The sequence below is a fragment of the Oryx dammah genome, unplaced genomic scaffold (genome assembly GCF_014754425.2).
Source record: "Oryx dammah isolate SB20612 unplaced genomic scaffold, SCBI_Odam_1.1 HiC_scaffold_11227, whole genome shotgun sequence".
Classification (NCBI taxonomy): Eukaryota; Metazoa; Chordata; class Mammalia; order Artiodactyla; family Bovidae; genus Oryx; species Oryx dammah.
This window is the reverse complement of record NW_024080620.1, coordinates 610,849-636,006: the sequence shown is the minus strand read 5'-3', so window position 1 is coordinate 636,006 and position 25,158 is coordinate 610,849. Positions and strand designations below refer to the sequence as shown.

Sequence of the window (25,158 nt, the reverse complement as noted above, 5' to 3'; positions counted from 1 at the left end):
GGTAAGTCTCAGTCATTTTGAAAAAGTAATACCAAATACAATGAGTTCTCAAATCTGTAGGGGTGTGTGTGTGTCTGTGTGTGTAATGTCTGAAGAAAATGGTAATTTTTATCCCAAAAAGAAAAGAGCATCTTCCTTTGGGATTCCTTAGTCCACACTAGTATGGCAGCTAATCAGAAAGCTGCTACTCTGTGAGGGGTTTCACTGACTGTGTTTTCATATTATTTGTTGGATGATTTATAGTTTCTCTGACGGGTCTGCTGCAGCCTTTCAGTTCCTAGGAGAAATCATATATCACTCAGAGTCCTAGAACATAGGAAGAGAACACCTGTGCCTGGGCTTCATTGCTGCTGTGGTTTACATTGACTTCCATCACAAACAGAAGTTGACTGATTACAAAAAAACAAATAGAATTTTTTGCGGACTTTCTCGTTACACACTTACTGCTCCCTCTCCAGTAAGAGAAACAGGAGAATTCTCAAGCTGGAACGGTATTGTGTTTCCATACAGAAAACCAAAACCTTGTATAAATTGAGATGAGATGCAAAGGCCATGAGATATTTGTCTTCCATTATTAGGTTTTCCACATTTCCACATTATACCACATATCATATACTATGGTATAATTGATCAAAGGGGCTCATTATCTAGAACTTCCCATACATTATTCTGGAATGTTCCACTCAAAGGAAAAGAAGCACAAGTCCCATTTCACTGTTTGGTCAATGGGTAGTGTGTTCTGCTCAGTGCCAAAGTAACTTGCTGTAGCATTTTTGGAGAACCCGGATTCCTCTCTGGCCTGGCAGATCCTATCTTAGGCTGAGCGCAGAGAGGCTGCAGCCATATCTGCATTGCTTGCTCCTGGCTTTCTGCCAGGGCACCACGGAGAGCCTGGGTGAAGTCATTCTTCCCTGAAAACCGAGCCGGGAAATTTCTTCTGACATATCGGAGTTGACTGAGAAGGTTAAGAAGAGCCTAGCTGAGAATCAGGCTGAGGAGGGTGTTCTTTCAAGTTTAGAAAGTGATCACATTACTCTTACATCTATGGTTTCCTCTACTAAGAAATTATTAAGATGAATTTCCACTGTAAAAAAAATGGCCATTTGAAAGTACTTGAGAATGTACTAAATTAAACATTCATTTTTAAAACTGTAAGGCACACTGTGTATGAGAAGATCAGGCAGTGCACTCAGAATTATCATTGAAGTTTAATTTGTCTCTGCTTATGGGTATCTGGATGGAAATCAATGGGGCTGGCCATGCTCATTTCTTCTTTCTCTACCTTATTCCCAAAGGGCCTCATTATAATTCCTTTTTATCCTTTTAGTTCCTTCATTTTCTGTTCTCCATATCCTTTCTCCCCTGGAATCTCACTCTCAGGAAATAATCTGATCTCAGTTATCTATACCTTATAAACTTTAATGTGAATGCAAACATGGATACTGATACTCCTGGGGGAATTAGAATGATGTCACTTATTGTGAAATAGAAGACTTGCTTCTTTCATGAAGGAGATAGAGACCAGTACCTAAGTACATTTAAAAAATAAACTTGAATATTTACCAGGCAGGGGAGGTACCATGGTCACAAAGGTAGTTTTCCCATGGTGAGGCTCATCCATTACATTTGGATGTGCTGAGGTGTACAATTTCTCCCAGTTGTGGAAAATACAGTTGCATAATTTGTCTAAATTAATGCTGAGTGTAACCGAGATACCAGATGTAGAAATAAAATTCTGTAGGCGGAGTTTGACCAACAGAACATAGTCACATATAGAAATTTTCAGAATCTAAGTGAGAGACTTGTATTTCTAGAGGGCATGGAGTAGAGGGGGTTTCTAGCCACTCTTGCAAGATCTGTGTAGATCTTAAAGGACAGATCAGGTAAAGCAGTTCCCAAATGACATTGTTACAAGATCTTATCTGCAAACCTAAAACTCTGATAAAGTCATGGTGGGTGAGCAACTTTATAAGACGGTAAAAGGAAGAAGAAGAATCTGAAATGTGTTCCTTTTTGCTTCTGATTATACCTTTTGTATTATGTGATGACCTCATCCAGCAGTCAACAATGGTTTCCTTTTGGCCAGAGGTTATTTGACTGTTTCAGAGAGACCTAGAAAACAATTCCTTGGTTTCTTCTATGACCATTTGTGACTCACTGGTGGCTGTTTGCCTACTGTTCTTTCCTGGGTATTCTTAGGGAAATTCTGTCTGTAGAAGTTAGCTCTGGAAATGACAATGAAATTTTTATCTTCAAATAGTACACACTATTTAATCCCAACTGGATAAAAATGTATGTATATTTACCAGTTTCCCTGAAAAAGTATAGGAAGCCTTGGCATCAAGATGTTAACTAGAGTAAGGAGTCCTACTACAGTTTGCATAGCATCCTATCCTGTATTTTTGCCTTGTAGCATTTATCAAAATTGCAGCTCATTACTTGTGTAATGGTTGGTTATCAATTCCTTTCCTCAGACAAGGACTCTGTCCTATACCAGGCTCAGAGTAGTGTTGGCTAAACTTCTGAGTGATGCAATAAGAGGTGCTTATTTTCTTGTTTCTGCTTTTCTCTAGTTTTACAGCTTCTACTGTGAGCATACTGTATTCCTCATTACAAAATGCAAGTCTTACTAAAATGAAGGGTACATAATTAAGTATTCTCTATTACTTTTAAGAGAAGATATTTCTGCACCTGAAGAAGAAACCTACATGGAAAGGACTAGCAAAGTAAGGGACACTTTGAGGTGTGTGTGGAAATGGTACGTTTCCTCTCTTGGATCTGAGAGCTTGTTAAGTAGAGGAGATATCCTAAAGAAAGCACAGAGTGTGCCAAGATCAAGAGAAGTCCATCCCCACAATAGCAGATAATTGACCTGGTGGCTTTGTCTTCACTTAAAATAACGACACAGTTCATATTTATTCTTTACACTTTAGCATTGGGCTTGCTTTTTCAAGGAAAAAAAAATATGTGAGACTTACTACAGAATCACTTGTTAGATGTATTATGTTTTAGGATAGGTTTCTAGGCACTTCATGGTGGAAATTTGGCCCTTGGAGCTTAGCCTTGGTTTTCATTTATTTCCTGTGTCAGTATATTTTAGTATGTCTTTGAGTAAACTGGGTAGCAAACTCTCACCCCCAATAATTTATGACTGATCAGAATAGCTACAACTATTTTTACTGTCAGAAGAATTTAAATTTACTACATGACAGTCATATTCCACAGTCTCATTTAGTATATTAGAACCACAGGAGAAGTTATTTACACAGAACAAGGGCAGTAGATCTTCAGTAATGGTCGTTTGGTAATGTATCTTTTGATTTTAGGTTGAAAAGAACCTTGATGTTTGGGGGTTTCTGATTTTCAGATGAGTGGCTAATAGCCTATTTTCAGAAAAGCACTGGGAACAGGATCATGTACTTGGCTTCGTTGAGTGCAGAAACTCTGCTTCTTGGTGGACCACAGTTTGACTTTGTTTGGAGAGTTGCTGTGGTATAACAAAGCACCCTTTATGCCTTTGCAGTTGTCCTTGCCAGCCATCACCTGCCAATTGGTTCTTGTCTATGGAAGTGTTCTGAGTTGGAAAATGAGGTGAGAAATACTTTATTTAATTCTAGGCTACTCCTACCTTTTGGATACCATTGCATTTGAAAGTTTAGGATTTGGCTGGTTCACGTGTTCATTTTTTCACTGGAAAATGTGCATTAACTTATTTTTGCTAATTTGCTAACTAATTTTTAAATTTGCTATCAGAGTATTGTGCTAGGCACTGTGGAATTAGATTCAGAGAGGAGAGACAGGCTGTGTTTTTATTAAGTTTACAGAATTAGAGATAAGAAAAACATCAAGTGAAAAGCTACTCAGCCTTTAAATTTTTTTTAAATTTTATATTGGAGTATTGTTATTAACAATGTTGTGGTTGTGTCAGGCGTACAGCAGAGTGATTCCGTTATACATCCACCTGTTAGCTATTCTTTTTCCAATTCTTTTCCCATTTTGGCTATTACAGAGTGTTGAGCAGAGTTCCCTGCACCCTACAGTAGGTCCTTGTTTACCTGTTTTGAATAGAGCCGTGGCTACACAGCCTCTTAATCGCAGCTGTGATCTGGTCTGCTGTAGGTATTATGAGGAAGTCTAAGTGGAAGATATGCTAGGGGGAAGTAGCTAGATGGGAGGTATGCAGAAGTCCATGATTTTATGTGAAGGCCTTGAAGTAAGAAGGAGCTTCTGTCATCACAGAGATGTGGTGACTGCCGCTCAGTGCGGGAGGGTGAATATGCCCACGGAGAAGATAGAGCAGGGGTCAGGGGTCAGATTGTAAGGCTCCTAGCCACGGTGAGAACTTCGGACTCTGAGCTCAGCGCTTTCAGCTGATTTAAATGTCTCCTTTAGGAAGAATGTGTAGGGAACACATTTCATTTGTATGCAGTTTGGCCACCCCTCCATTAGCCCCCTCGCTGTTTTGGAAATTGCTTGCTTGTCGTTCTATCCCCATGATTATCATGGAGACAGTGGTGTTGCATTAGGCCACTCTGTGTCTCAACCACAGTGGATTTATCCAGGGGTTTTTCTTATTTAATCCCCTGGGGTATTGGAATTGACTCTGAGAACAAGAAGTTAGTTTCTTTCGTGATGGCTAAAACAGTGGACCAAAGTGAAGAGCTGTTAGGAGGCTGTGTTCTGTTGGGTGGCCTGAGACCAGAATGGAGAAACGAAGAACTGAAGGTCAAATCAGAGAGGCAGAATCCATTCCTGGCTCCTCCACGTGCTCCAGGCCCTGATTCTAGACATTTCTAGAGAAAAGTAGAAACAAAATACGCATCTCTCATTCCATCACTCAGAAGTTTAATTAAGACTACTCTGAGCCTGGTGTAGGACAGAGTCCTCGTTTGAGGAAAGGAATTGATAACCAACCATTACACAAGTAATGAATTACAATTCTGATAAATGCTACAAAGAAGAAATATAGGACAGGATGCTATGAAAACTAGAATGGAACTCCTTACTCTAGTTAATATCTTGATGCCAAGTCTTCCTATACTTTTTCAGGGAAACTGGTAAATATACATGCATTTTATCTATTTGGGATTAGATAGTGCATACTATTTGAAGATAAAAATTTCATTTGTCAGGTCCTTTAGCCTTGGATTCCATAACATAATAGTATTCCTCTAAAAAGTCTTCTCACCCTGCTTTGTGTTAGAACTAGCCAGAGTTAGTTTCAGTGACTAATGTAATATTATTTTTTTTCTGTGTATGAAGATATTTATAGACATGTATTACAATTTTGCTTTAGGCCCATCTTCTGATTGTAAGTGAGCCTCAAAGCTTGTTAAGTCATGGAAAGTCAATTATCCTCTATTTTAGTTTGAGGATATAAGAGAACAGGAGAAGTTCAGTTCATCTAACATTTCCCAAGAAGGAAAATGTGTTTCAAGGAAACTCTGCTGCTTAAGCAGAAACACTTTAACAGGATAATTTATGGATCTGAGTGTAAAACCTTAATAAGAAATGATATTTTACCTGTAGTATTCTCTCTCATCTGTGTCTTTACAGCTCACTCAGGTCTTATTTCGTTTTGAAGGTGGTGTAAACAGCAGTACTATTAGCATAAATTAAAAATGTGGTTTATTTATAAGCATAGCCAACTGCATTTTCTGATTTCTGTCTTTGCTGCATTCTCAGCTCTTGGAGTGAGCAGCTTTGCTAACAGAGGGTCACTTGCACCGGTCTGGCTTCTGGGTCTGCTAGTTTGAATGAACAGCCTCTGCCAACCACTGCTGAGATTTGAGAAAATGCTACTCTGAAAATAGGCAAATTAAAGACAATTCTGCCATGGTGTGATTACCAGCTGCTCCTCTTACCTAGTTACCGAGCTCACTGTGAAACTGTACAGAACAGTAGAGAAGAACAGGATCTGTGGATTCAGGTCTGTGTGGAAACCCCATCTCTGCTTTTCTCACACTGAGTGATTTCCAGCAAGTTACCTGATCTTTCTAAATCTCAACTTGCTTATCAATAAAATGGTTTACTAATAGTACTTACTGCATCAGAATCGTATGCTTCAGTAAAATAATACTTATGAAGCCATAAGCTTTTAAGTACTGCTGCTGCTGCTGCTAAGTCACTTCAGTTGTGTTCAACTCTGTGCGACCCCATTGACGGCAGCCCACCAGGGTCCTCTGTCCCTGGGATTCTCCAGGCAAGAATAGTGGAGTGGGTTGCCATTTCCTTCCCCAACATATGCATGCATGCTATGTCGCTTCAGTCGTGTCTGACTGTGCAACCCCATGGACAGCAGCCCACTAGGCTCCTCTGTCCACGGGATTCTCCAGGAAGAATACTGTAGTGGGTTGCCATTTCCTTCTCCATTTAATTACTAGTATTGCTCATTATATTATGACTGTTATTATGTAAAGCAGTTACCACAATGCCTAGAATTTGATAAATGTTGTAACTCTTTTATTCTTAAAATGTACATATCCATATCTTTAAAAGATGTTTAGTGGGTAAACATCTCACCTGTCCTTTCTGTCCCTGCACAGCAGGTGAAGAATCCCTGACTCATTCCAACATCTCATTTTATAGGCAGAGAGACTGAAACCCAGAAGAGTGGCAGTTTCTTAAGGTCAAGCAGTGCCTGGCAGAGCTGGTTGTGGAACTCAGGGACCTCGTTCTTAATTCAGTTTTGTACACACAATGCCGCCTATTTCATGTACAGACGATAGCACATTCTTTGGCTTCATTGATATGTATATGGAAGGCACATGACATTTGTGAAAGCTACTGTTTGAGGCCATCCCAAACCTTCAGACTTGTGAATATGGAAATGTTAATATAGATCCTTGTTTGTCCCAAATCATATTTCTGTTAGCGATCACGTGTTTCCTGTGCAGAGCCTTATTTACTAAAGTATCTTCCTTTGCTTGGTGGCAAATTTTCCTAAGAAATCTGAGTTTGTAATCATTTCACAGGTATTATTGCACCCAAGAACAGGGAGGGAATGAATCTCCAAGTTTTATTGCCAGAAAGACTCTGGGCACCTGGATTCTAAATGATCGTCCCAAGCACTTCTTACATTATCTGATGAGCTGTTTGTACTTCAGTGAAATCGTACACTAGAACATGTCATGGATCTTTGGGATTGCTCATGAATAACTGAAGCAATGATTGTTAAGTCCTTTAATTCCGGACATTTACTCTATGATGGTTCTGTTACACTTGACGTTGGTCAGACTACTGAGTTGCATGGAACGCTATATTTTAAGAGGACTACAGCCAAACATAGTACACATAGGAGCAAGCAAAGAGGATGGGAGGAGTTCTAGGAGTTGAGTTCTGTGAAGGAGGGTAAATGAATGGGGTTTATTTGACCTGGGAGAGAGGTGAGGAGGGGTAAAAAAATCTGCCTTCAGGTAAGTTCATCTGCATCACTTCTTTCCAGATTCCGTATATAAGGGATGCCGTATGATATTTCTCCTTCTCTGTCTGGCTTACTTACAGTATAACAATCTCTGGGTCCATCTGTGTTGCTAGAATGGCCTTATTTCATTCTTTTTAATGGCGAGGTAATATTCCACTGTATATATGTACCACATCTTCTTTATCCATTCCTCTGTTGATGGATATTTACATTGCTTCTATGTCCTGGCTGTTGTAAATGAACACTGCAGTGAACACGGGGGGTGCTTGTATCCTTTTTAATTTTTGTTTTCTCTGCATATATTCCCAGGAGTGGGATTGCTTGGTCATATGGTAGTTTTATTTTTAGTTTTTTTTTTAAGGAACACAATGCTGTTCTCCATAGTGGCTGTATCAGTTTATAGTCCCACCAACTGTGCAAAAAGGTTCCCTTTTCTCCACACCCTCTCCAGCATTTATTGTTTGCAGATTGTTTAATGATGGCCATTTCTGACAGTGTGAAGGGATACCTCCTTATAGTTTTGATTTATATTTCTCTACTAATTAGTGATGTTGAACGTTGTATCATGTGTTTGTAGGCCATCTGTATGTCTTCTCTGGAGAAATGTCTGTTCAGATTTTTTGTCCTAACAGAGCTCCTGATTCCTGTTCCTTCCCCATTGTTCTCTGTCTCAATAAATGGCATCAGAGTCAACTCAGACATATGGGTTTCCTATTGATGGTGTCACAAATTACTACTAACTTAAAACAACACTAAATTTATGTCACAGTTCTGGAGGTCAGAGTTCTAAACTGGGGTGGCAGGGCCACGTTCCTCCTGGAGTCTTCGTATCATTGCCTTTTTCAGCTTCTGGAGGCTGCTTGTACTCCTTGGCTGCTGGTCCTGCCTCACTCTGACCTCTGCTTTCATTGTCACATCTCCTTGTCTGACTCTGACCCTCCTGTCCCCATATTTTCTTTCTGAGGACCCTTCAGATACATTGGGCCCACCCAGATAGCCCAGGATAATCTCCCCCTCTCAACATCCTTAATTTAAACACATCCTTAATTTAAATTCAGCAAGTTTCTTTTAACATGGAAAATAACATGTTCACGGGTTTGGAGATTAGAATACAGATAATTTTGGGAGCCATTATTTGGCTTACTACATCTTCCCTGGTAGCTCAGATGGTAAAAGAAATCTGCCTACAGTGCTGGAAACCAGGTTCAGTCCCTGGGTCAGGAAGATCCCCTGGAGAAGGGAATGACAACCCACTCTAGTATTCCTGCCTGGAGAATCCCATGGACAGAGGAGCCTGGTGGGCTGTGGTCTCTGGGTGACAAAGAGTCAGACAGGACTGAGCGACTAACACTTTCGCACCAAGTTCTAGGGCCATAACTAAGGTGTTGCCCTGTTTTCCTTTCACCCAGTCCATCAAGTCCTGTTGGGGTCTCTACCATTACCACCTCAGCCGCCACATTTTCTCACGTGCACCACTCATGCCCAAGCCTTTTCATTTGGTTGCCCTGTGTCTGCCCTTGCCTCCCTCCTGTTTGTTCTCTTCACAGAAGCCAGAATGGCTTTTAAAAATGTGGGTCAGGTCACACCACTCCTGTGCACAAGCCCTCCAGGAAGTTTATATCTTACCCAGAAAAATACATCCACATCCCTTTCCATGGGTTATGGGCCTTAGCCTTTGGCCCACTCAGCCGTGCATTTCTTGCCTCCTCTCCTCTCTCTGCCTCACTCTCTGCTCCAGCCACACCAGGTCTTTTGCTGTTTTTAAACTTGCCTGGGACATTCTTCCCCCAGATGTCTACCTGGCTCCTTTTCTCCCTTCTTTCATGTGTCTGCTCGCATTTTACCTCCTCAAAGCACTAAGAAGCTTTGCTGTAGGGAAGTAACAAAGACTGTAAGCAGTAGTTACTGTATATAGCACTGTTGAGTTAAGAATGGGCAGAGTGGGAAGTACCAGCTGCCCAGGGAAGGGCATCAAATCTGAGTGAGTGTGTGAATGTGGTTCAGTTCAGTTGCTCAGCTGTGTTCAACTGTTTGCGACCCCATGAGCCTCAGCATGCCAGGCCTCCCTGTCTATCACCAACTTCCGGAGTCTACCCAAATTCATGTCCATTGAGTCGGTGATGCCATCCAACCATCTCATCCTCTGTCATCCCCTTCTCCTCCTGCCCTCAATCTTTCCCAGCATCAGGGTCTTTTCAAATGAGTCAGCTCTTTGCATCAGGTGGCCAAAGTATTAGAGTTTCAGCTTCAGCATCAGTCCTTCCAATGAACACCCAGGACTGATCTCCTTTAGGATAGACTGATTGGATCTCCTTGCAGTCCAAGGGACTCTCTAGAGTCTTCTGCAATACCACAGTTCAAAAGCATCAATTCTTTGGTGCTCAGCTTTCTTTATAGTCCAACTCTCACATCCATACATGACTACTGGGAAAAGCATAGCTTTGACTAGATGGACCTTTGTTGACAAAGTAATGTCTCTGCTTTTTAATATGCTGTCTAGGTTGCATATGTATTTATTTATTTTTGGCTGTGCTGGGTCTTCGCTGCTTTGTGTGGGTTTTCTCTAGTTGCGGCGAGTGGGGCCTAGCTCTTTATTGCTTGGGCTTCTCATTGTGGAGGCTTCTCTTGTGAAGCACAGGCCCTAGGTGTATGGGCTTCAGTAGTTTCGGCACACAGGCTCAGAAGTTGTGGCTCTTGGGCTTAGTTGCTCCATGACATGTGCAGTCTTCCTGGACTAAGGATAGAACCCATGGCCCTTGCTTTGGCAGACGGAGTCTTATCCAGTATCCCACCAGAGAAGTCCTGTGAGTGTGTGTTTACTTGTGGCACTAAAGGATTTGGTAGAGTCGCACTGACAGAAAAAGCCAGCAGAAAGAGGTAATAGCTGAGGTGAGCTTTGAGGAAAGGAGCAGGGCTTTTAAGACCAATAATCATAGCTACCACTTATGGTAGTATGGTAGTATTACACACCTGTAGTGGTTAATCACAAAGAGTCGGGAATGACTGAGCAACTAACATTTACTTATTTATTTACTTAGTGGTTAATAAGTAATAGTGATCACTTATTCTTCTTAGCGTGTTTCAGGGCCAGTGCGACTCATTTTATTTTCTTTTTTTTTTTTCACTTTTTAATTTTTATTTTATTTATTTATTTATAATTTTTAGTTAACAATTCTGTATTGGTTTTGGCATAGATTGACATGAATCCACCACAGCCCGCCAGGCTCCTCTGTCCATGGGATTCTCCAGGCAAGAATACTGGAGTGGGTTGCCATTTCCTTCTCCAGGGGATCTTCCCAACCCAGGGATCGAACCAGGGTCTCCTGCTTTGCAGGCAGATGCTTTACCCTCCGAGCCACCGGGGAAGCCACCATTCAGCACATTACCTCATGTGAATCCTCACACATCTCTGTGAGGTTGGTATGGTTATTCTCCCCATTTTTCAGATAGGAAAAACTCAGTTGTAGAGGTCATTTGCCAAAGGCGACGCAGCTAGCAAATGTCAGCAGTGGAATTTGGATTTTTCTTCAAAGCCTAATCTATTAACTACACAAACACTATTCTGCCTTTCATCTTAAGGGTGTGTGTGTGTGTGTGTGTGTGTGTGTGGGGGGGGGGGGCGGCGCCTGTCTGCGCACGAGCGGGAGGGGCGCCACCAACTGTGTGTTATTATTAAAGTATACAATAGGAGGTGGGGAAAATAAGGACATATGAGACACACAGCTGGCAGGATAGGCATGGTTCTACTTCCATTTCCTAGGTTTAAGTATCAGGCTCTTCCTCTTTCCTCTTTCCTCACCCCCAGAGGTGAGATTTCTAAGCAACAACTTTTGGAGTTATCCAAAGAGAAAAAGAATGCTCTTGGTCTCAGGTGCAGCTGTGAGGCCTCAAAAGCTGGAGAAGTGAGGCCAGCAAATTGAGCTGGGCTCCTGACTGTGATTGCTGGAGTGCCAGGAGAAAGCTGGGCAGTTCGATTCACCTCCATCTGCCCTTCCTTTTGGGGGGCCCGTCTCACTGATGATGAGCTCGTGGTGGGAGGAGAGCCCGAGCTGAGTCCTGTTGGTGTCCCTGTGATGAAGAAATCGCGTGCACCCTTTCAAGGTGATGTGAAGAGGCGACTAAACAATTTTGAGAAGCTGCAGCTAGAAATCTGGTATGACATTGACTGGCCCAGGGAGGGGTTGGTTGCAGTCCCCCACACCTGACCTTGCATAATGTAGCATGTCCTCGGAATGTGACGTGCAGTCCTCCATGTACTGTGCATTAAAAAGCTGTATTGGCTTATTCTTAACAGGGAACCAGCTCTGACCTGCATTTTACAGCAGCTGTCTGCTGCACTGTTCAGCATCAAGCACAAGGTCAGCCTGTCCCCAGCGTCTTTTCCTTTTGTGACAGTGTTATAAAAGAAAATGTTCCTTAATTGTTCTGTACTCCCTCATCTGGATTTGATATCCTGCTTGCCACCTAGGCCTTTCAGAGAGCTCCTGTTGATCATATCCTTCTTCAGTTTTTGTTTAAATAAAATGTGGAGAAAGGTAAAGTGTTTGTGTGTAAACTGCAAATCTGTATTGTCCAGTATGGCAGCTGCTAGCTGCATGTGGCTCCTGAGCAGCACTTGGAATGTGGCTAGACCAAGTAAGATCTCCTCTAAGGGTAAGAGACACAGTAGATTGCAAAGGCTCCATGCCATAAAAAAAAAGAATGTAAAATACCTCATTAAGAATTTTTATATTGATTACTTAGTGAATGATAATATTTTGCTTTATTATATTAAAGTCTGATACTAAAGGGTTTCCCAGGTAGTGCTAGTGGTAAAGAACTTGCCTGCCAATACAAGAGATATAAGATGCAGGTTTGATCCCTGGGTTGGAAAGATGCCCTGAAGGAGGGCATGGCAACCCATTCCAATATTCTTGCCCAGAGAATCCCATAGACAGAGGAGCCTGGTGGGCTATAGGGTCGAAAAGAGTCGGACATGACTGAAGTGACTTAGCCTGCAGATGAAACTAAAGTTTATTTCCCTATTTAATTTTTACTTTTTGAATGTAACTATGAGAAAATTTAAAATTATAAATGTGGCCTACATTTGTGGTTTGCAGTATGCTTTTGTGGGACAGCCCCTCTCAGCCTAATGAGATTTCTGTCTGCTCTAATCCATTCTTGGAGCAGAAGATCAAGTGAATTAAAAATTTCCCATCCTCTCCTCACCCTTTGCCTTTGTGGTCCTGGACCCACTGATTAAATCCTGTTCAGGTATTAGGCACTGGGACTTTTGATTGCCAGGTGGCTGCTAGTTGACACTTGGCCTCATTTTTACCGTCCTCAGGCCTTTCTCTGGGCTCCTCAGCAGACTGTTCTCAATCTGCCAGCCGTAACTGTGAGCCATTTTGCAGTTCTGATCTCAGCCTTCTTTCACTTCCCTCTGCTTCTCACTTTATACTTCCCTTGGATGATTCTGTCCATGTTCATGGGTTCATTTACCATCTTCAGACTGATGATATACAAATTTGTGTCTTTTGCCCCAACTCCTCTCCTGACATCATTAATTCAGCTGCTGGATGGATGACTGCAGTGAGTTGCCTTGCAGGTCCCTCAAAGCTCAGCATGTCCTCAGTGGGACTCTGACTCTTTGTCCCATGTTTGTTTCTGTCCCATTTTGTCTTCAAGTCTTAGGAGTCATGGTAACATCCATCCATTTCTCCAAGGCAGGTACCCAAGCAATAACATCCTTGATGCCTGTCTCTTACATCTCTACGTCTAGTCAATACCCAGGCTCCATCAGTTCTGCTAAATCTTTTTGAGTCCATACTCTTCTTACCACATTCTCTGCTACTTTCATAGCTCAGGACACTGTTTTCTTTCTATCTCTGTGTGCCTTAGTTTCCCCACTTCCTTCCTCTTTGCCTCTAGTCTTGCTTCCCTCCAGGTCCTTCTCTTCAGTACAACCAATATGATCTTTGTAGGACATAAAAGTCCTTGCTTTTAGGATCAAGTCCATATTCCTTTCTGTGGCCTACAAGGACCTGTGTTTTCTGGATTCTGCTAGCCTTTCCAGCCTCATCTCTTGGCTTTCTCCCCCCAGCCCTAGTTCCCTATCCAGTAGCCAAACCAGACTTTATGCCTCACAGGGTCCCTCTCTTCCCTTGCTGGCTTTCTCAGTTTAGGTTAAACATTCCCACTGAGAGGCTTCCTCTACCACTGTTCTGATGATGCTGCTGGGCCATAACTTTTGGTTTAATTGTCTTTCTGTGCCCTTTAGTCTATGAATCCAGGAGATCAGGGAGTCTGTCTTTCTTGTTTATCTGTATTACAAGGGCCTGTGCAGTGTCTAACTCATGCCAAGAACTTCAGTAAATCTTTGTGGAGTAAATGAATAGCTAATTCAACTATTGGAGGTGGTTATAACATTGGATGAACTTCCCAAGTGGATCAGTGGGTAAAGAATCTGCCTGCAGTGCAGGAGATGCAGATTTGATCCCTGGGTTGGGAAGATCCCCTGGAGGAAGGCATGATAGCCCACTCTAGTATTCTTGCCTGGAGAATCGCGTAGACAGGAGCCTGGTGAGCTACAGTCCATGGGGTTGCAAAGGGTCAGACATGACTGAAGTGACTGAGCATGCACGCATGCGTAACACTGGACAGGAAGTGGAAGTCGGACTCACATCCCTTGGCTCCTTGCCTGTGGGTGGGGTATGAGCACAGCCACTCCGAACAGTGCTGGCTGGCCACCACGCTGGACTGGCTTCTGCTCCACCAGCTAGCTGTTCACTGTTTAGTGACTGGATCGTGGGGAGGCACAGAATCCTAGCAATCATTTGTGAAGTAAAGTGAAAGTTGAGTCGCTCAGTTGGAGTGGGTTGCCATTCCCTTCTCCAGGGCATCTTCCTGACCCAAGGATTGAACTCGGGTCTCCTGCATTGCAGGAAGATTCTTTACTTTATGAGTCACCAGGAAACTGGCACATACTGGTGAAAGATCTGGTGGGGGAAAGAGTTCACATTTAATGACTCAGAACAATTTTTATGTGTGTCTGTGTGTATCTGGGACCTTCATTTACCTGTTTTGCTCTTACCTAAGCTTTCTAAGACGCATTGGCAAACTTGGAACACTTTATGATTGAAATGTACATGAGACAAGACCCCCGTGGGAGCTCTTCTCTTCTGTCTGTGGAGCATTTACCTGGCACTCCTGGGAAGGTGTATTTAACTTCCAGACAGTTGCAAGCAACAGTGGCCAAGTGTGAGATGGAGATAGTTACACAACATGAAACATATAAGATGGGCTTTGTTTCTCACCCAACAGTGTATTTCACATCTACTTGAAGATGTGATTTAGAGGTGTTCTCTAAGTTAAATAAACATTTAGTGTCCAATTCGTTCTCACTTCGTTCCTCTGCAGGAAGACACAGGTGGCCTCTCACTGTGCTTCTGGACTGTGTTTGCACTGCGTCTGCACTGAATCCCACCAAGTTGCTCACAACTTTGACAAGGTCTGAGGATTTGACAGCGTTTAGGTCTGGATACAGCAGAATGATGAAACAGTGAGTGCTGGTGATCAGAATATGCATGGTGGTTTGGCACTCAGCTTCACACTGAACCCCTTTCGACTTGCAGTGCGAGACTCTGTGGTCCATCTGGAAGGAACCATAAAGCATCTTTTGTCATCTTGTTTCAGTACCTAGAATAAATTCAGAAGATCAGAAGTGGGTTTCTCTGTACAAAAAAGCATGTGTTTCCCATCAGCAGACAGCAGACTCCTTTGTAGCTGGATTCAGAATCCTTGTTGTGGACTGCTCCTGGCATTATCTCAGCTTTTGCAGGTCTGGGGTGACTCCTTTTGACTTCTATGCCTTCTCCTTAACAGCAAGATCTGCTTCATCCTGATATATTTTTAAGTACCAGTCAGGGTGTGACTTGCTCCCTTGCGAAGGTGTTCACTGATGCCCACCACCCCAGTCTCCTACTTTAATTCCCAGTTTCTGTGTTAGAGTCTTATTTAGATAGATGGAACCAATTGAGTGGGCCCTGCTGAAGAGCCATATTCAGTCACTGTAAATCTTCCTCCTGGTGTTGCAGACAGTGAGGTCTCCTGGGATTTTGTTGGGAAATCTTATTGGATTTGCAAGACTTAAGTTAATATAGAAACCCTCCCCAAATAGTAAAGGGCCTCGTTTCTTTGCCTTGAAAGATGTTTTCAGAGTCTGTCTCAAGAGTCTTGCTGATAAGGAAGTTACTTCTAATATTTCAAGAAAAACAGAACACACAAAGCCTTCTATTTTCTTAATACTTTGCCTCTCCATGCCCTTATGTCTCTTTAGCGTCATTCTTATGCTTTTCCTCTACAGTTCTTTCCCTCTTTCACTCACTCATTAACCTTAGGCCCGTGTTTCAAATGGACTTAATTACTAACCATGAAACTTGGTAGTGATGCCCTTAGGGGAAAAGTCTTTGTTCTTTCATTTTCCCCGACTTTGGCGAGCAGGGAATGTCTCTTACAGACAAAAGTGAATATGTTTCATGATAAAGTATGTTTTTTCCTAATCAAGTGAGCATCTCCTTGCTCATATAAAGGTACAGTTCTGTTGCTCTGAGAAGCAGCATCTAACAGAAGAAAGAATGTTAGCCTTGGAGTCAGAACCATGTTAGAAACCCTACTCCATCTTTATTTTGAGCACATTATATCACTGCTTTGCATTTCCATTAATTTGTCTGTAATATGGGGTTAATAATATCTACTATGTCATGTTAACAGTTAAGAACAGTATGCATACTATAATAAGTACCTAGCATATAGTGGACATTCAAATGGTAGTTGTAAACAACTCCAGCCAGGATCTTTGATAAATGTCTTCTTTCAGCCTTCTTGAGTCCAGGAGCCTTTGTAACCTTCATGCCTTCAGTAAACTATATCTTGTGTTTCAAAAACTCAAAGACTGAAACTCTGGTTAAAACAAAACCCAGAGTCTCCCAGGTCTTCAGTGATGTTTTTAAAAGGAAAGTTTTGAGGCAGGAAATAAGATTTCTGGAATCATCTTTAAGATTTTTGTGTGCTCATGGTAATTAGCTTCATAAAATGCATGTCCTCAAAGATGTGGGCGGATGTGTAAACAAGGAAGCTGGTGTTACAGGAACCCATGCATCATGGAAGGCCCAAACAACTCCCTCTGAGGAAGAATGTCCTTGGGACTTGGGCTTTAATCAACAGGAGAAGCCATCATGTGTGCCCCAGGCCATTAGCTCATATTTCTATTGGCGGCAGAGTGATACTGTATCTGCTTGGCTAAAAAATATGAATTTTCTGGTCTCTTAATAACAGATGGTGGTGAAGGGGTACATAGTATCTGTTATGGGCTGCGTGTTTGTATGCCCTCCAAAGTTCATATGCTGAAACCCTAGTCTTCAGTCTGATGGTATGTGGGCATGGAGCCTTTGGGAAGTAATGAGATCATGAGGGCAGAACCTTTGTGATTAGACTAGTACCCTTATAAGAAGAGATGGGGAGAGCGTGCTTCCCCTCTGTCTGTCTCTCTTTCTGTCTTTATCTCTGTCTCTCTCTGTCCTTTGTCTCTGTCCCCATCCCTGTTTCTGTCTGTCTCTCTCCTTTTTCTCTTGGCCATGTGAGGTTCCATCAAGAAAGTGGCTCTCTATACACCAGACAAGGGACCTGCAGTACCTTGATCTTGGATTTTCCAACCTCCCGAACTGTGAGAAATAAATGTTTATTTAAACCACCAGTCTATGTTATTTTTTTTAGCAGCCCAAACTGACTAAGACAGCAGTGAAAGGGTCTGTGGCAAGTAGTATGTTATTCAAATAAAGTATGTAGACTTTAATGCAAGTCTGAAATGGAAATAAAGTCAAGGGTCTGTATTTATTTATAATAAACTTTGTGTGTTAAGTGGGCTTTTCTGTTCTCATATTTTACTATGTGTTGAAATAATAAACATTTATGATATTCTTATGGCTTGTAGTGTTTTCACCATTTTATGTGGATTATCTTATTTATTCTTCACCATGGTGCTGAGGAAGGTATTATTATTTTCAGTAGCATCAAGAGGTTAGAATAAAGATGCCACAAGGGCACTTGGTAATGTGTTGGTGGTCTCTGTCTTCTGAGATTTCAGTGATGAAAGGGCCGTCTGCTCGTTCAGGGAGGCAGCCTCCTGTTAGGGTTATGAGCCATGGATTGTGTGCCTGGGTTTCTCCACACAAGGTAGGTGACCATGTGCACACCTTCCAGCTGTTCCCATTACCTTAGAACATCCACAGTCTTTATCACATCTTTAAGGCCCTGTATGATTCAGCTTCATCTTTTGTAATTCACCCCATGTCTATCTTTTTCCTTATCCGGCTTTGTTTCCACATAGCAGGTGTTGCTACTTGACATTGCTCTGTGTAGAACAGGAAGATCCAGCTACAAGCACCAGGTGAGGAGTCTTACCACATGCATGATGGCAAAGAGCATGGCAGTGCCAACCCACAGACCTTAGCTCACTGCAGCACCTTTGCACTCCAAGTCTCCAAGGAGGACTTAACACACAAAGTGCTGGCTGGAACAGTGCTTTACTTAGAAAGAAGTGATGCAGCAGGATCAGCATCTGTGGTGTGTCCTGTCTCTCATGGCCAGCGAGTCACTCCTGATAACTGACACACGGGGTGGACTGCATATACCCCGCTGAAGCTGAAGACCCCTTTCTCTTCCTCTGGAGAGGGCAGAGGGCAAACATACTGGTGGGGCTTGCCAGGTGCTGAATAAAATGCATGCTTAGGCAATACAAGGAAGTTCACTATCTCCTGGAACAGGGGATGATTTCTCCTAATGAGGAAGAGTGTCAGGCCAAGTAGCAGCTTGGCACCTGGCCTCCATAGGGAATGTTCCGGGCCCAAAGCACCCCCTGGCAATCCTGGGAAGAGGATGCAGGTCAGGCAGTGGCTGCTACCCCAACAGTCCACCCCCTGCCCTCAGCGTGATACTAGGGAAAGCAAAGCTTGTCACACTCAGTAGGACCACTGGCCACCTTGCGCATGAGGCAGAGAGATGTTCTGGTAGTTCATGCCCCACAGAGCCCCACAGTGCCCACCCAGTGAAAACAGCAGGTGGTCAGGGCCACTAACAGGACCTTCTGAAGAGGTCAGACTTTCCTGGGAATATGACACTCAGCCAAGAGCCCCAGATGTCAGAATTTAGCCAGCTGGAAAGGTCAAAGTAAGTGTAAAGGAAACTGGATTTACTGATGATAACTGTTCTGCCTTGGTATGATTTTTCTCCACCTCATTCTTTACTTTCCCCAAATTGTTGATATACATGCAGCAAGAGGTGTTGGCTAGAACACCCTGTTCTGCCAGCAGGTAACCCCACAGTGATCTGGTTACTCATCAACAGCTTGGCTGGCGAGTTCAGTGAGCCCTGTTGGTCCTGAATGGCCTGGATGGTGGAGTTAGCCATTTTTGCCATGGTCAAGGAGAGGGTGGGTATCATCATTTCTAGGGCCCATGTGCTATCCTGGTATTTAAGTTCAGACAGTTGAGTGGAACCAATTGTCAGTCTTCCCCTTGGGAAGGATGTCACCTGCCACCCTTCGATGGGCCAGCAGAGTGGGGACCCTCTAACCCATATGCAATTATGCACCCAGATGGTAGGTCTAAGACCCTGAGGCAAAAAGACTTCTCCAGGGGAAAGGCCACAGCCCATCAAGGACCACAAAGAAGCATATCTCAGGTGAGAGCCTGTGACTCACACTAGGGAGTGGTTGTTATATGTCATTGACTAATGCAGTTATACCTTGTCTCTGCCTGCTGTTGCCAACTTGTGGCTTGAAGAGACAACTTATCCCTCTGCCCAGATGGCCTGTATGAGTCAGCAGCACCTGACTCCCTGCAGAGTCCTTTCCAATTGTGTTACAGGTGCCATTTACAGAGGACAGTGGGTACTGCATCTGAACTTGGATCAGTAGAATCACTCGGTGGACAGATCCACTGATGGCCCATGTCTTAAGTATTTGCCAGGCCACCACGGTGGGAGACTGAGGCAATAGAGCCCTCAGTCTTGGGTGGCAGATACAGCTTTGTTTCAGGGCATCTTGCTTGGCCATGGCAGTGCTGACTTTGATGAGGGTGTTGTCAGTCTAGGCATCACCATGGGTCTTGGGAAGGAAGAGGGAGGTCAGTGCCCCGATCCCCATACCTCCCAAGGCGGGAGATGCTCCTTTTGTCACTTGAAGCCTGGAGTGTCTGGGGATGGCCACCCGGGCTGGCTGTCCTAACCCAGGGGCCAGCACTTCCTCAGGAACCCATTGCTCTTGCTGTTCCCTTCAGTCCTTTCAACCCATCATTCAGTCCAGGCAGTGAAGTTATTTCCTGTACAAGCTTGGCATGTCCTTTAGCATCACCTGTGGAGAGGGGTTGGGAGTTCCTAATGCTGCCAGGGAATCCCAGTACTGTGGTATTCTGTGACCCACCCCCTTAACAGCCCAAGGGACTCCATCAGCTTTCAGTGTGGCAGAACCATTGTTCAATCAGTCCATGACTTCGGAGGTGGTCCCTGGGTGGCTAGGGGAGCGGCCAGGGCATCCCTGTAGACCACTCTGTTCACGCTATCATGGTGGCTACCTGCTCATGGAGTCCATGAATCCCTCGAGGTCCTGGCTTGGCTTGGTTTGGGATGATAAATTGGTAGAAATCCAAGTAAGGAGAGTGACATCTGGGCTCAGGGTCACATAAGGCCCTTCGAGGGTGAGAGATTTCATTTTCACTAGAGTCCAGCAGCAGTGAGAGGCTTCAGTCCAAAGCGTCTACATTGGGCAGTGGCTTCAGGCAGCTTGCAGGTCAAGAATCCCAGAGACTGGCACCCCAGTGTGGCCTCCGGCTGCCACAGGCTGCAGATGTGTGGGTATGTGGGCGTTGAGGCCACCTCAGTTCCACAAACCTAGCAAGCACTGTGGTCACAAGGCCAGCCCCTGGCCTCAGCTTGTTGAGCAGCTTCCAGTGCTTGTTGTTGAGAGGAGTCCTATCCTAAGGCAGCTTCCAAAAGGACACCCAGAGGAGGTTCATGCTGTCCTCAGTATCTGGAGAGGCCCTGGGCTTCCTGTTTGTTAGTGGGTGCAGTCAGCACCCATGACCTCTTCAGCCTTCTCAGGAATACTCGCCTGACTCTTGTTGGTGTGCTCCTGACGATGAGGTGTGGCCACTGAACTCTGGCTGTGATTAGTATTCTACTGGCTGCCTTGAGAAAATACTGGTCTGGGTTCATGTCATAAAAACCACCCTGCTTCAGAAACACTGTCTCTTTAAAGAAACTTTGAGTCTTAATAAATAACTTTTACCTGGTGGCTCAAATAGAAAAGAATCTGCCTTTAATACAGGAGACCCGAGTTCAGTTCCTGGGTCAGGAAGATCCCCCTGGAGAAGGGAATGGCAACCTACTCCAGTATTCTTGCCTGGAGAATTCCATGGATGGAGGACCCTGGGGGCTACAATCCACAGGGTTGCCAAGAGTCAGACATGGCTGAACAACCAACACTTTTACTAAAACAGTAAAATTTTGCCATTATAAAAGTAACATTTTCTTCTTCAAAGAAAATTTGGGAAAAGAGAGAAAACTCATAATCCCTCCAGTGCAAATATAGAACAGTTACAGTTCTAGTACATTTCCTCCTACTCTGTTTGTATATTTGTTTGCTGCATGGCACAAAGCTGTGTTTATATTAATGCTTTGCTTTTTGAACTTAATATATCTGCCATGTTGTCACATGACTTGCTTTAAAAATGGACCGAATATTGAGTATCTACTGATAAGACAGAGACAAAATGGGAGTTTCTACATAAGTTAGCTCCTTTACTACAGCATCTAGTGAGGTGGATATCACTATCCTTATTTTGCAGTTGAGGAAATGAAGGCTCAGAATGTTTCCATCACTCGCCCCAATTGTAGAGCTAACAAGGGCTAGCATCAAAATTCATTTGACGTGGGACTGACTTCAAGAACCTGTGTTCTTTTGAGACTTCCCTGGTGGTCCAGTGGCTAAGACTCAGTGCTTCCAATACAGGGGGCCCAGGTTTGATCCCTGGTTGGGGAACTAGATCCCACATGCTGCGACTAAAAGGTCACCTGCTGCAACTAAAGATCCCTTGGGCCTCAACTAAGACCTGGTGCAGACAAAAAAATAAAAATATTATAAAAAAGAGCTTGTGTGCTTTAATGGCTATTAAGTATGGTATCTAATTATACTGTGTTGTGAAACTGAGCCAGTGAGAACCATGGTAAGGCTACCTGCCACCTGAGACATCCCTCCTCTTTTCGGGGAAAGTCTTGTCTTCCAGGCCCAACCCAGCACATGGGCATGTGGTAGAAAGGTGACTGCTTTCCTTCTTGGTGTAGATTTCTGTCCATGGGGCTCTACTGTGTTCTTGGGCACATCTGATTGGTTCCAGGTGTCACACATGTCCCTAATTGTGTTGTGGCAAAGGGACTCCCACAGCAATGCTCTTGAAAGGCTCTACACCATCCTAGAGTTGTAGCCCTGAATCTGTGACTTGGTTGCACACCCCAGAGTTTTCTGCTCTGGTTCCATTGGAGCCCTGTGCACGGAGTGGGCTCTTGTGGGGTCGGGCCTCTGGCGGTGGCTTGTCTGCAGTCTTCTGGAATCTGCTGTACAGGTCTGGGAAGCAGCGCTGCCTACCACAAACAGGCTCACAATGGAATTTCATTACAGGTGCTTTATTTGAGAAATGTATATCTTGCATTGTAAAGAGCTAATAAAACGAGACAGCTATAGGCCATTTATAGATGCACTTCTAGAAACAAAATTCAGAGAGTTTACTAAAAGGCAGGAGCCTGGTCAACAGCTGTTCTAAATGCATTTACTTCTGTTGGGAGGGAACCTTTCTCCAAAATAGCTTTATTGTCAGTAGACTCTTCATTCCTTGATGTGTGCCTAACAAATACATTCATTCATTTATAGAACTTGCTAATGTGTGAGGGTTTTGAAATTAGTGGTAAAGTTGCAGTCTATAATGTATCATCTAGTCATCTTTGATAGACTCAGTTTTATTTTATTTTATTTTATTTTGTTTATAGGTACTACATTTTTGTTTGTTTCCATGTGCTATACAATAGGATGTAGAATCAATTTTGAGTGGTATCTTCTCTGATTCTCTGTAGAGATCTTTAAGCTAATTCTATTCTACTTGATTTTCACAGGGAAAAAATCCCCAAGAGGACTGTCTACTAAAGTGTGTGTATGTGTGTGTGTGTTTGTGTAAAATACTCCTTTTAGATGAGCAAGCCCCAGAAGATGTTTGGTACTAAATAGCTTTCACAGTTGGGTAAGCATCAGAGGTGGGAAAGGCCTGTGACCCCTGAATGATATGACATCTTTTGTGCATGCCTATTTCAGGAACCTTGTTGTTTAGGAAAATTTGGAATATTTGGGAAGCTATGTCTTTCTTTCAGAGAAGACAGTGGTACTCCACTCCAGGACTCTTGCCTGGAAAATCCCATGGACGGAGGAGCCTGGTAGGCTGCAGTCCATGAGGTCGCTAAGAGTCGGACACGACTGAGCGACTTCACTTTCACTTTTTACTTTCATGCATTGGAGAAGGAAGTGGCAACCCATTCCAGTGTTCTTGTCTGGAGAATCCCAGGGATGGGGAAGCCTGGTGGGCTGCTGTCTAAGGGGTCACACAGAGTCGGACACAACTGAAGTGACTTAGCAGCAGTAGCAGCATGTCTTTCTTTACAATTCCATGGTTAGGATGACTTGGAATCATAATCTTTGTCACTAACCCTTTGATGAGATAGTTCCCCCAAAGTCTGCTGAAATCTATAGGTGTTAGAAATGGCTATTCTCATACATATCCTGGTACTGATGCTAACCATTGTTTATCCGGTGTCAGCTCTAAGTGCTTGAAAAGTAACATCCTATCTAGTTTTATAATAGCTTATGAAGTTGATATTTTTAACTTACTTTTTTGATTGGAAAGCCAAAACTCAGATTTGTTTAGTAAATTGGTCAGAATTATACAGCAGGAAAATGACAGAAGAGGGATTCAAAGTGAGGTTTGCCTGCCTAGAAATCTGTTTTCCGTCCACTCTATTGCCATCTCCTCTGCTACCCTGTCTGTTTAAGCAGGGAAGAGGTTAGTGCAAGGCTAAATGACTACCTGGAAGAAAACTCTGTGAAGCTGGTTCTTTCTATTATATTATCTCTGTCTGGGGAAGCCTGAGGATTTACTGTATTCTCAACATTTTTTTAGACATCCTCAGCTACTAGCTGTTGTGTCGATCTAATGTTTGCCAGAGTTTTGGGGAACTAATGATCAGTTATGTGAGAATAAGATGACTTTTAAACACTTGCTCCAGATAAACATGCTCCACAGTTGAAGTGTTTTGGTAGAAATATGTTTCTGGGAGGCAGGTGATCCAAGTGATAATGGTAAAGAAGTACAAACTAGACAGAGATAAGACTCAAACAAATGCAGTGAAAGTTCATGTTATTTTGTTCAAAGTAGAAACTTCCAGTGGAGAATGACCCTGCCCTCCACCTCCATCAGTGCAGAAAATTTTGACTTAATAATTCTTTATGTGTAATCTTCAGCATGTGAGCTCAGTCATGCATGACTCTTTGAGGCCCCATGAACTGTAGCCTGCCAGGCTCCTCTGTCCATGGGATTTTCCAGGCAAGAATACTGGAGTGGGTTGTCATTTCCTTCTCCAGGGGATCTTCCCAGCCCAGGGATCAAATCCACATCTCTTGTGTCTCCTGTGTTGGCAAATGGATTCTTTACCACTAGTGTATTTGAACAAAAGATATCACTGGCTTCCTTTCTCATCCAGTTAAGGTCATGTCCCCACAAGGAAAATTGTGGGTTACTGTGGGCTTCAGGGTGGTGATTGTCTAGGCTAGAGATCCTTCTAAAGGATTCAGTCCCTTACCCCGGGCCAAACTGCTTGTCTGGTTCAGCAGGAAATGACTACTTGAATATGCTTCTCTTGCTTTCAACTGCTTGTGACTCTGAGTTCACTGGTGCCCTGGGGAAGTCTTCCCCAAATCTTTGACCCAATACTAGTTGGTAAGCCACTGACATGGCTTAAATGATTTCAGAGTCATGCTCTAAATATTGTTGCATCACCTCAAGAACAAATCATCATGCTTTTATGGTAAAACTTGTTTCTATGGTGTTATATATGTGGTACATATATTAGGTAGTATCTCAACTCAGTTAAACATATGCTGTGGACCATGATAGGTTTTAGGGATATGGAGGAAGAAATACATGGTCTTTGCTCTAAAAGACTGTGCAGTCTAGCGAAGAAGACTGCAGTGTCAGAATGTAAAAAAGTGTCAGTTGAAAAGATGTCGCTTTTTATTAAACATAATAAAAGGTAAGATCATTTTTAGAAGGGCTTGTGGAGGGGAATTTTCTGGTGCTTTAGGAGGACAACCCATTACTGCTTTAGAGCAATGGTCCCCAACCTCTGGGATCTAATGCCTGATGATTTAAGGAAGAGCTAACATGATGATAATAGAAATAAAGGGCACAATAAATGTAATGCACTTGAATCATCCCAAAATCATCCTCCCCACCCCAGTCCATGGAAAATTTGTCTTCCACAGAAATGATCCCTAGTGCCAAAAAGGCTAGGGACTGCTGCTTTAGAGGGAGCCCAAAGCAGAAGGTCCTGGGGTGATGTGTCCTCTCAAGCTTCCTCGTGAGGGGATAGCATAGGGGGCCTCC

At 43.3% G+C, this 25,158-nt stretch overlaps 1 protein-coding gene and 1 pseudogene across 1 annotated transcript in view; both read left to right on the top strand.

Moving 5' to 3' along the window:
* Nucleotides 1-25,158, top strand: part of LOC120861085 (alpha-N-acetylgalactosaminide alpha-2,6-sialyltransferase 3) — a 636,442-nt gene that overhangs the window by 37,895 nt on the left and 573,389 nt on the right. The gene's annotated exons all lie outside the window — the stretch shown is intronic.
* On the top strand, nt 1,556-1,692 carry LOC120861109 (annotated as a pseudogene).